Genomic DNA, 12,995 nt, shown 5'->3' on the forward strand with positions numbered 1-12,995 from the left:
CTTGATCATGGGGTCGTGGCAACAGCCCCGCCGCCTGGCGGGCGATCACTATTGCCACTCTCCATCACATCTTGATTAATGGCGCATGGGCCCCGGGGGAGGGCTCGGCCGACTTCCCGGGGCCGACTCCCGACGGGTCCGACTGGTGGTCCTCTTGCCGTCTCCTGGGGTCTCACTGACTGGTGGGACCCGCAGCCTCTAGGCCGTACAGACAAGCCGTCGTGGGTGCAGGATTCGGTCCTGCGGTGCTGATGTCAGGGCCGGCATGGCAACAGGGCCACGCCGCACGGAGATCTTCCGGGGTACGGCGTGTTGTGGCCATGCCTGCCATTGGTAAGGGGCAGGAGTGGGCTTCACTGTAGCCACTCCCCTGCCCCGTCCCACTTGATGAGGTCATGGGGTTTGTTGGAGTCGCAGGCTGATTCCCCAAAGCCGGCTTCTCTGGAAGTCACCAGTCAGGAGTCGGCTTTCCCTGAAGTCGTCCCTAGGACTCGGCCGTGAGTGGTCAGTCGGTCATCTTGCCGTTGACTTCTTGAAGGCGGCTCTTCGTCCTGGGGTCTTGAGGGGCGCAGCCTGCCCCGATGTCTTAAAAAGTTCTGGGCCTCGGGTCGGCCTACCCGTGTCCCATTACTCCAACAGTAGTCCTACCTCTGCCCCGATCACGTTTTAAATTTTTTTTCGAGAAAACATTATTCATTTCTTGAAGGAATGATTAAAAGACGGGCCTACCTCTGTACATAATGCCTATCGTTGAGCTCTGTAATTTAACATATGGTGAGTCACTTGTGCAGTGGCGAACAAAGCAGCTGTATCGCGATGGGTCGTTGGTTCGAGTCCATCGAACGCCTCAGTTTTTGTGGCATTTCTCTTTATAGGTTCGCTCGTAGGAATGGGCCATTGTTCGCTCGTGGGAATGGGCCGGCCCGTTTTGCGCTAATCCTTCAGCGGAAGCTGCTCGTTTTGATACACGCGAGCGTCAGCTAGGAGCACTCGGTGGCTCAAAAAAAAAAGCTAGGAGCACTCGGAATTCGGTGGACTACTTTGTACTACCTTCGTTCCTAAATACTCTCTCCATTCTAAATTACTCGTCGCAGAAATGGATGTATCTAAAACTAAAATATATCTAGATACATCCATTTCTGCGACAAGTAATTCGGAACGGAGGAAGTATTTGTCTTTTTAGAGATTTCAAATAAACTAACACATACGGATGTATGTAGACATATTTTAGATTGTAGATTCAGTCATTTTGTTCCGTATAAAGTCATTTGTTAAAATCTCTAGAAAAACAAATATTTAGGAACGGAGGGAGTACTAATGAAGTGTGCTTCAGGTTCACTTGTCCTGATTGGATGCTTGAAGTTCACTTGGGAGTATTTTGCAAGTGCATGGCATCGACTTTGCATGGTTGACATCCCAGTTAACCAGAACAAATTATAGTCAACAAAAATGGAGAAAGTGGAAAATCATAAAATCCTGGGAACGCCCACATATGGCCGTTGACTTTTATAAAAGTTCAAAATTTTGGTGGGAAATCAAGAAAATGTTTGCATTCTTGAAAAAACATGAATTTGAAAAAGGTTCATGCCTTCTGAAAATGTTCGTGAATTTGAAAAGGTTCACCAATTCAAAGAACTATAATCACAAACTAAAAAAATGAATGTAAAAAATATTCATGACCTCAAAAAAGTTTGAGTATTTGAAAAAGTTTTGCGAATTTGAAAAATGTTTATGGTTTCAAAGCTTTTTTTTGCAAAAACATGTAAAATTTCACAAATTAGGGAACAGTTCAACAATTCAAGAGATGTTTGTGAACTTCAAATTATTGTGAATTTGAAAAATGTTCACGGTTTGAAAAAAATATTCATTAATTAAAAAAGTTTGGGAATTCTTAAAAATAAGTTCACAAATTTGTAAGAGTGTCAACAATTTGAAAAGGAAAAAAAGAAAGGGGAATATAAAAAATGAAAGGAAAATAAATAAAATAAAAATAAAAATTGAAACAAAAAGTAAAAAAAGATAAAGGGAAAACCCAGGAAAACGTAGTAAAACCTGTCCGAAATTAACTTAAACAAGATAAAGATAACTGACTTAAAAACCTCACAAGCTTCCGGATGCTTCTTATAACCAGACCAAGGAAGCTTTTGGGGGCCTTGAAAACCAGGAGCAAGAGGTAGGTTCATGCTTGTTCCTTAGTTGGCCGGTCATTTATAACGTATCAAGGGAAAGGGATGTGTAATGTTTCTAAAACCAAAGGAAGCAACGGGAGCGTCTCACGATAACAAAAATATCATGGCGTGAGATGTTGCAACCGGCCATGCCTCCAGCTCGAAATGGTGACAGTGGCCCTGCTAGACACTCGAGCCATCCACACGATTTGCTGGAATCGGTGTGGTAGGTTTATTTTGAACCAACTGCATTTTTCCTCCAACCGGAGTTGGGTGTGGACTATGACCGGCGGTGTGAGATGCTTGAAATGGGAGGCGGTGCGGTGCTTCAAGCGAGGTACTACATTGACCACTGTTAGAAGCTTAAATGAACATGTGGACTGAGAAGCCTCCCCTCTGATGAAACTGTGGAGACCAAACCAGATGTCGCCTCAAGGAGGAGCCACCCCCCTCGTGCATCACGTTTGACCGTTTTGACCGACTGTCATCACCGTCGCGCCGCAACTGGTGTGACAAGGTCATGAAGGAGGAGGAGTTCTCCTGGGCGCCTCCTCCATTATCTCGACATGGCAACGACACATCACCATGTAGCACCCTCACGTCGGCCAAGAGGGTGGCACAGGAGGAGGAGTGACATGAGTGGCGCAAGGTCGGTCCATGTTTGCCACATCGGACACCGACACCGACACCGCACCAGTGACCAGCTGGTCTAGATCGGCTTGGAGGAGTCGCTGTGAGTCACCGTCCCCGTCGCCGACAAGGGCTAGGTGAAGGGATGGCACGCCGGGGCGGCGTCTGCAGTCGACACGGCAGCCCACGCAGGAGGGGCAAGCCCAACTTCGATCTACAACTGCCTTTATTATTTTTATTATGCTGTATCGATGTTACTTGGATACGTATATTATCCAATGAAGTTTGATATTTTTTTGAAAAAAAACAAAGCATACGGATTTATCCAATAAAGGATACACCTAAAAAATTATTTATCGATATATGCGTTTTTAACACATACATATATGTGATTACTTAGAGCTGCCAAACTATTCACAGTTAATTAAATTTGGCCTTCCGGAATATTTTCGCTTAACAAATTTTGACGCTACAGATGTTTTCTTTACCGCTCGCAAGACTTCCCGCGACTCTAAATTTTTGTTTTCATATATTACCGCCTGCTATTTTTCCTCCACGCCATCTTCCCCACCTCTCCATTATCCAACCTCCCAATTCCTTGCGCGCCTCCATTCCCGCACACCGCACGGTGGCAGCCTCATCCTCAAGCGCTGCCCTCCGCCGCTAGCTCCGCCCGCTAACGACTCCCTTTTTCATCCATCAACAAGGTCACCAGTTGGAGCCTCGTCGGCGTCCGTCGTCCTCACCGTCACGAAGCGGTGCTCCTCTCGACTCCGTCCTCACCGTCACGAAGCCGCATCCGAGCCGATCTCATCCTTCACACGAAGCTGCGCCGTTTGTCCATCGGTACACCACCCAGCAAGCAGCTCTCGCCTCCATCTAGCATCTTCAGCCTCGACCACGTCAAGCAGGTGATCCTTTGAATCCCATAGCCCCTACAGTTTTACCATTAAATCAACCAAAGTGGCTCCTTCATTTATGCATCTCAAATCTTGATCCTCTTCTCTCCTTCGTCTCCTTACTTCCTTCATGTAGGCAATGCACTCTAAGTGTTTGTTGAATTGCTTGCTTGCCTAGAAGTCAATTCTGAGAGATTTTCTTGGAAATATGTGAGCAACTATTTGGTCCAATCAAACTTTATATGATAAAACTCAAGTAGAACAAGTGGTGTTAGATAGATTGGCCAACGGAGTGACGAGCGACCAGGGGGGGGGGGGGGGGTGAGGGGGGTTGCTGGATGGGGGGGGGGGGGGGGGGGAATTTTCAAACTGTGTGAAAAAATAGATGCAGCTCACAGCCTCACATCCTCACAACATAAACTGGAACAAGATGTACATCTTATATACGTACATATATATTGCTTGCTGTTTCACCATTGTTACCTGAGATAAAAATTTCAAAAAGCACTGTCACCTATTCTCTAAATCAGAACATGTCCAGTACTAGTACACTATTAAAAAGCATATCACAAAAATCCTGGATGATCTGAATCTTATGCAGATCTATGAACATGAGAACACAATTACACGAACGACATTGAACTTTATGCAGGTCTCTGAACATTGAACATCACTGAATTTATTCAAGTCTCTGAACATTGAACATCATTGAATTTATGCAAGTCTCTGAACATTGAACATCACTGAATTTATGCAAGCCTCTGAACATTGAACATCATTGATTTTTTTTCATGAAACATACCTAGCTTTCTATTGCATCCTCGACTGGCAGTTGAGTTCAAGACCTAGGATTCATCCATGGCGATTTGGGGGAAAGTGAGATGTTTTTGTCCATTTGCGGGAAGGATAAGGAGGAGAGACGAGCGACGCGTCTGTGCATGGGAGAGTTGTCGCTTCATTGGGCTGTGTAATATTGGGCTTGCCTGAATGCTTACTAGTAATATTTTTTTCACTTTTGGGAGGGGGGGGGGGGGGGGGGGGGGAGGTCGTTTCCCCCTTTGTCCTCCATGAGGCTCCGCCAGTGCAAATAACCTCACATTGCATTTATGCTGGAGCATAAAACATGATAGTGTTTGGTTGCACAGGCTGCAATGTACTATGCTATTTTGTACTACTATTTCCTACCTCATCTTAGTGCAGTCCCAATATTTTGTTAGTTTTGATTCTTGCATCTTAGTTGAAGGGAGGTTTCAATCAACAGCTCTCAGATTTTGTACTAAAAGATTGTTGTTACAGGTTTGTATGTTGCTATGTGCGTTACAGTAACTTCTGAAGTGCTTTTTGGGCGCCTTTTCAGTTACATGTGTTTATGGGTCATATTTTACGGCAAAATCACCTTATCCCACTAGAGTCTAACATATACCATTTGCTACAAGTAGATTCTCTTTAAAAACTTGTAAAGCATAAAGAGGCTAGTTATCTAGCAGATGTAAGATAAACTGGAGTGTACTGTGACCTCCCAAAGATAAAGATATGAGTATTAATATACTATTATCCTATTCTTGTTTCAGGTTGATCTCAATGAAAGAGTTGTTGGCAGTGACCTCCCAAATGAATCACATAACGAAGCTAAAGAATATGCTTCATTGAATGCTATGCTGGTGATGTAATAGTTTCTTCACTAATAAATGTTCTACTTCATTCTCATACTGAAACAATTGTTCATCATAAGTTGCAGGAACTACATCCTAGCAATTGTGCGGTAACCAAAGAGTGTTACACCGGTTTATCGTTACCACAAGAAAAAATGGTCCCTAAGGTGTGTGCATAAATTTCTGCTTTGTTATTAAAAAATGCCTATTTTTTGTATAAGTTTACTTACAACTAAACTGAAACCTCAATTGTAGAAAGCACACATCGAGAAGTTTGATAGGGCCAATGAAGGAAGTGTAGAATCAACTTCGCCGGACAAGCATATCACTACGCAGGAATTGCATCCTAGTTTTTCTATGAGAACTAAAGAGGATTACAGTGGTTTATCTTTACCACACATGGTTGCTAAGGTGTGTGCGCATAATTTTTTTACTTCATTATCAACCAATGCCTATGATTGTGTATATTCATGTCATACTAAATTGAACCTCAAGTGTAGAAGGAATGCATTGAAAAGGTTGATAAGGACAATCAAGGCTGCGCAGAATCAACCAAAGAGGGTTACACCAATCAAGGAAGTGCAGAATTTACTTTGCCAGATAAGCAGATTACTGCCCAGGAATTGCATCCTAGGTTTTCTTGGAGAACCAAAGAGGATTACACTGGTTCATCTTTACCACACATGGTTGCTAAGGTGTGTGTGTATGCATAAACTTCTGATTCATTGTCAAACAATGTCTATGTTTTATGTATGTTTACTTACAACTGAACTAAACCTCAACTATAGAAAGCACACATTGAAAAAATTGATCATAGGGTCAATCAAGGGTGTGCAAAATCAACTTTGCCAGACAAGACTAACCAGGAATTGCATCCTAGCAATTGCGCAAGAACCAAAGAGGGTTGCACCAGTTTATCTTCACCACATGAACACAGAGTTGCTAAGGTGTGTGTGCATGAGCGCATAAATTTCTGCTATGTTATCAAACAATGTCTATGTTTTCTATAAGTTTACTTACAATTAAACTGAACCTAAACTGTAGAAAGCACATGATGGTCCTGAAGCAAATAATAGTCGTGCTAAAAATAACAATGCCACCAAGCAAGGTGGTCCTGAACCAAGTGTACAACTTTATATCTGAATGACAATGGTTAGAATAGTTAGTTGGTCTAATTCCATGTGCAATTGTCCCTTTCTGTGTAAAGTGAAATCTTCCATGGTTTGTGATAATGTATGTTACATTTTTTGAAAAAATATGATAAAATGAAAGTTTTCTTGGTTTCGTTGAACCCGAGAAGCAAAGATAAATTTGTGGCCGAAGGAACTTTAGTGAGTAGAGATAAAACATACGTGGTTGGAGGAAACATGCTTAGAGAGAAATATGTAGCGGTTTTTGTTTGTGTTGTTTCAAGACTTGGAGATCAAAAATTGGTTAGACCATATGAACAATTGGAAACATTAAGGGATGCTATTGGTCATGTTATTGCATGGCCTCTATCACATGTAAGTACACTTCCATGCAATCATCGTATGCTCCAATGTGCGTGCTTAAGGCTTTTTATTTATGAAGTATCTTTGTGATTTTGAGTTAAAAAACCAAAGTTAACGACTCCTATACAACCTCAAAACAAGCCACCAAACACTGGTATGGTACATCATCAAAGTACATTTCTTCTCCAACTAGTCTTAAAGCCATGTTCTAAAATTTTCTCGGTTATCATTATTTTTCAGGGTAGCTCAAGATTTAGAAAAGGAGTGCATTGCAGGAGTCAGGAGCAACTATAGAAGAATTAGTCTTTAGATAGACAAATATTATGTATTATATAAAGCTTTTAGCTTTATAGGAAAACTTAGTCCTAGTTTGTATGATCTCTTCTTAATTATTTGCATATTTTATACGAAGATCTGATTTGATGAATGTGATTGGTGATATGGGTGGATGCTTTTATGTAACAATATATGTTGATCATTCTGCATAAGCATATGACATGATAAAGTTACTGGATTTGAAATGGTGAAGTACAAATTTGGAATAAATCAAATATTATCTAACGTAAAACATTACGTGGTTAAAAAATCTTTTGTATATTTAGAGACGAATATAACGTATGTACCTAGTGTCTATAGGAATGGGCCTAGGGCCTATGACGAATTAAATGGCCCTGTTAGTAGAGACGTACGAGCGTGCCTAACAAAACAACTCTACATATCTAGAGACGCTTTTGAACGTCCAAATATAGCGTGTCATATCTAGAGACGTCTCATGCCATGTATAGACGCTAAGCCAGTGTGTCTATGTTTTGAGACGGTCCGTGAGGAGACGCTCCAAAGACGCTTTACTAAGTCGACTCTATGATTGCCTAGAGGTAAAATAACACATCTCCAGCTTTGGGATATGACGTCTAGACCTCACGCCGTTCAAGAAGCTAGGGTCCATCCTCAATGATATGGAAGGATGAAACTTCTAGTGATTTATGATGCCAATGATGATGATATGTGTCGGTTGAACTTGTATACTTTTTGTAGCGATGAAACTTTGTGATGTCCATGGTCCCTGCCGAACTTGCGTAACGCTACTTTGTTAGTTTGCGTACGATGACCTGCGTACCTCTAGTTAATTAATTTGCATACTGTATGTTGCATCTAGTTGCTAACCCTTTCTTTTTGGCTGTTGCTCTAGTATATTTTGTTGCATATATATATATGATTGTACATCCTATAAAGTCTGTTCAAATACAAAACAAATATGCCAAAAAAACAAAAAACTACTAAAATTAGCAGTAGCGAGTGGAGAAAAGTTAGCAGCAGTGCGGTAGTAGCAGTAGCGCGCACAGAAGAAGCGCGCTATAGCTATTAGCAGTAGCGAGCTTCCATTAAGCGCGTTGCTGCTACACTTGTGTAGCAGTAGCACTGGTGAGCACGCGCTACTGCTACTTGTTAGCTGTAGCACCTTATTAGTAGCGCCAGTCCCGCACTACTGATACACCTAAAACCCGCGCTGCTGCTAGCCTTTTCCCTAGTAGTGATCTCAAGCCACCTAATGTGGCGAGAAGTCAAAGGGGAGGACTGGAGCTCGTCGTACAAGTCGGGGAAGTTGGTGTGACACCAAGATCCACCCACCACCTCACGGAAGCAGCTCCAAACGAATTGCGCGGTCACGCAGGAGAAGAAGATGTGATTTGAGTCTTCGGAGAAGTCACAGAGCGGGCACATGCCGGAGCCCGGGCCATTGCGCTTACGCACCTCAACGCCCGACGGGAGTCGTCCGCGAATCCACTGCCACATGAAGATCCGATTTTTCAGGGGTAGGTGGACGGACCACACCGTCGATAGGGGGAGGGGCGACGGAAGGTGCGGTGGCCTGGTAAAGATTGCCAATTTGCATGAATAGATCAAGAGAATTTAGCCTCAATTTGCAAAGATTGCCAATTTGCATGAATAGATCAAGAGAATTTAGCCTCAATTTGCAAAGATTGCCGAGGTTGGGGAAGAAGTCGTCGTTGGCGAAGTCGTCACTGCCAGCAGTCGCGCGAGTGCGCTCCCTAAAAATCTGATCGCCCCTCACCCGTACAGGATCACGAGAGGAGGGGTTCCCGAGGCCTGCTGTCCCTTCTCGGGGTGCACGCCGAAAGGAGGGATGGAGATGACTTGCTTGGCGGCGCAATGATCTGGAACGGTGGTGCGAAACCTTACAATACGGCGGCAGCTAGGGTAGACGTCTGTCTGACTATATATTGCAGGCCGAGTAGGTCGTGGGAGTAAACCTCATGTTTGAGTTACGATCCAAAAGAATCGGAAACGGTTCAGTAATTAACGCATCCGTTAATTAATTAATAACTCGTTAATTTTTCCCAAGCAGCAAAAATATAGACTACATGCATAGCTCTGTCCTTGTGACCCGCGGCGCGGCATGACGAGGAGGAGGAGCGCTCGTGTAGGTCTCCTCTTCTCATGCTTATACAAGTGGTAGAACAGCTCATCTTATAAAGAGGTGCAAGTCTCACTCAACTTTCGTGATGAGACTAAACTTTAGTCTCACTCACTTCACTCACATGTGTGCATGAATAGATCAAGAGAATTTTAGAATTTTAGTTAGACTTTGAGCCAAAGGCCTACTAGCAAAATTCCAACAGGTGCATCCTAGGCCGGGCCGGTGTGGCGGCGGCGTGTGGTGAAGAAGATGCGGCTTCTCTCCTTGGAGGATGTTTCATGGACGCTACTCACGGCAGCGATGACAAGTGTGCAAGCCTTCACGTCTTCACCCTAGACGAGATGTAAGTCCGTCGCAAATCCACCTCCAACTTCCTCCCCAAGGTCAGCTTCGGCGTCAAGTTCCTCTGTCTCGACAGCAACGTTGTCCAGCGGCACCACGAGTAGCTCGTATGTCGCCGTTATTAGGTGCCACAAAGAGTAAATTTGTCGGGGGTTACGTGCGACATATGCCAAAGGATGGCTTATCATGGTGGGGGCGAGTAGAACGTCACCGGTGCCTGGAAACGGGATGAGGCGAAGACATGCACGCCGGCGAATCTTACCCAGCTTTAGGGCTCTCCGGGGAGATAATACCCCTACTGCTGCTCTGCGGGGTCTCCGCATGATCACTATGGCAAAGTGTTTACACGGTTGCTCCTTGAGTTGTTTCCTGGAGGTAGGAGAGGGCAAGGCTAGCTCTCTCCCTCTTATATGATCTGGCCTAGAGCTAATGGGTTCCAACCCCTTGCATGGGTGCCTTGGGGGGTTTATATAGGCCTACCCCCCAGGGGTACAATGGTAATCCGGCTGGACGCGGGCCCAGCCGTCAGCGCCTCTGGCCTCCGTCTTTCCTGCCGACCGCTGGGGCCCGCCGACTGGCCTGGTACGGAGTCGATAGGCCGCGTCCGCCGCGGGCGGGTCTTGCCGGCTGCTGATTACTGTAGCCGTGCTTCTGATGACGCGGACTTGATCATGGGGTCGTGGCAACAGCCCCGCCGCCTGGCGGGCGATCACTATTGCCACTCTCCATCACATCTTGATTAATGGCGCATGGGCCCCGGGGGAGGGCTCGGCCGACTTCCCGGGGCCGACTCCCGACGGGTCCGACTGGTGGTCCTCTTGCCGTCTCCTGGGGTCTCACTGACTGGTGGGACCCGCAGCCTCTAGGCCGTACAGACAAGCCGTCGTGGGTGCAGGATTCGGTCCTGCGGTGCTGATGTCAGGGCCGGCATGGCAACAGGGCCACGCCGCACGGAGATCTTCCGGGGTACGGCGTGCTGTGGCCATGCCTGCCATTGGTAAGGGGCGGGAGTGGGCTTCACTGTAGCCACTCCCCTGCCCCGTCCCACTTGATGAGGTCATGGGGTTTGTTGGAGTCGCAGGCTGATTCCCCAAAGCCGGCTTCTCTGGAAGTCACCAGTCAGGAGTCGGCTTTCCCTGAAGTCGTCCCTAGGACTCGGCCGTGAGTGGTCAGTCGGCCATCTTGTCGTCGACTTCTTGAAGGCGGCTCTTCGTCCTGGGGTCTTGAGGGGCGCAGCCTGCCCCGATGTCTTGAAAGGTTCTGGGCCTCGGGTCGGCCTACCCGTGGCCCATTACTCCAACAGTAGTCCCCGAAGCTGATGAGGCGCCGCGGACGATCGGTCGAGAAACCTCAGCAGTTTCTCTCTCGAGGTGCTCAACACGTGGCTCTTGGTTGACTTCCGCCGGGCCGGCTAGAAGGAGTCGGACTCGCCCAACTCTGACTCGCACAATATTTCGAACGTCGTGGCGGGATCCATGTAGCGTGCTTGCTAAGCCTCCGGGCCGCCGCCTGTTTTAGGCCTGTCATGCGGTGACACGTGGTTGGGCCATTCTGCCAGCCTACGCGTGCGACGGGACAGGCCCATAGGCGGGGCCCGCCACTACGCGCCTCGGCGCCCGAGCGGATCCGCCGCGGCCCCGGCGGACGGTTGGGATTCCCGTGGAGTTACTGCGCGCAGTAACTTTGTCGTGGAACGTGGGGGTCGTGGGGCCGTGGGCGCAGTAAATCCCACGACCGCCCCCTCGGCTTCGCAGCCCACGAGGCTATAAGTAGGGGAAAGAGGGGGCATGCGCGCCCCTCCTTCCTACCACTCCTCGCTCTCCTCCTTCTCACGGCTACTCGCTCTCCTCCTTCTCACTGCTCCTCGCTCTCCTCCTTCTTCTTCTTCGCGCCGCCGCGCGCCCAAGCTTCGACGAACGCCGTGGCGATTAGCTCGCGATGAGCTCTTCCTCTGCCGCCGCGCCTCTCCCGATGCGCTCCGGCACCTGGGACGGCTCCGAAGTTCACGACGACCACATCGGGTTCCTCCGCAGGACTCATCGGCTCCCCGGCGAGGATCATGTGCGGGTGCGTCTTGCGCCGAGGGGGGAGATTTCCCCCGTGCCGCAGGAGGGCGAGCGGGTCATCTTCCACTCGCACTGCCTGCGCGGGTTGGGGCTGCCGGCGAGCAGCTTCTTCCGCTCCTTCCTGGAGTTCTACGGCCTCCAGCTGCTCCACCTCACGCCCAACACGGTGGTGCTGCTGTCCGCCTTCGTGGCCTTGTGCGAAGGCTTCCTCGGAGTCCTCCCCACCCTCGAGCTCTGGGGGGAGTTCTTCTTCTCCAAGCTCGGCACCCAGGCTGCAGGCGTGCCGGCTCAATGCGACGCTTTCATCGCCATGCGAAGGTCGGGGGCCGACAACCCCTTCCCCTCCATCTCGCTGATAAAGTCGGTGAAGATGTGGCAGAGATCGTACTTCTACGTTAGGAGCGTCTCCGCGAGGGGCGACTAGGTCAACCTGCCGGCTTTCGAAGCCGGCCCGCCGGTTGGTAGACTGCCCAACTGGTCGTACCGGGCCAAGTCGCTGACGCCTGCGGGAGCCGGCGCCATCGCGCGACTCCGAGTGCTGACGCAGTCGGAGGGCTTGACTGGTCCAGACCTGCTGGCCGCCTTCGTGGCGCGCCGAGTTCTCCCGCTCCAAGGCCGCCCCCATATGATATGCCAAATGAGCGGGCACCGCGACCCGAGTCGGATGTGCACCAAGGACATGCCTCACGAGGAGGTGGCCTTCATGGTGAACTACCTCTCGGACAGCAAGCTCCTGGAGGATTGGTGGTTCGGCAAGGAGCCATACTCCCGCGCCAACCCCCCGCCCGTGGTGAGTTGCCTTTCCTTTCTTTCTTTGGATTGTCTTCTTTCTCGCCGAGTTTGTTTTGGCCAGTCGGCTTTGGTCAGAATCCCCTCCTCCACCCGCCAGCTGGCACCTCGGGGCCGGCCCACGAGTTCCTCGCCGACCGGGCGGAGAGCGACGTCGACGACCCCGATCTGGGGGCGGCGGCTCTGGAGGATGACGCCGAGGGAGGAGTAGCAGCAGGCGACTTCAGGCCTTCAGCCACTTTCGCCGACTGGCTTGACGACGACGCCGAGGGAGAAGTCGCCCCCCGCCATCGGCCAGGAGCCAACCAACCTGGCACGGGCTCTTCTGCCGTGCCGGGTGCTCCAGGCGGCGGGAAGAAGCGCAGGGCCGTGCCGACCTTGTTCGGCAGTCGGCCGAAGAAACCCAAGGGTTCGGCTGCGGTGACTCGGCGAGACGAGGCGGCTGCGAAGGCCATCCGCTTCCATAAGGAAGTGAAGAAGCCGCCATTGGTCTCCGCGTGAGTATTCTGTCTCAAT

This window comes from Triticum urartu, chromosome 7 (assembly GCF_003073215.2).
Source record: "Triticum urartu cultivar G1812 chromosome 7, Tu2.1, whole genome shotgun sequence".
NCBI lineage: Eukaryota > Viridiplantae > Streptophyta > Magnoliopsida > Poales > Poaceae > Triticum > Triticum urartu.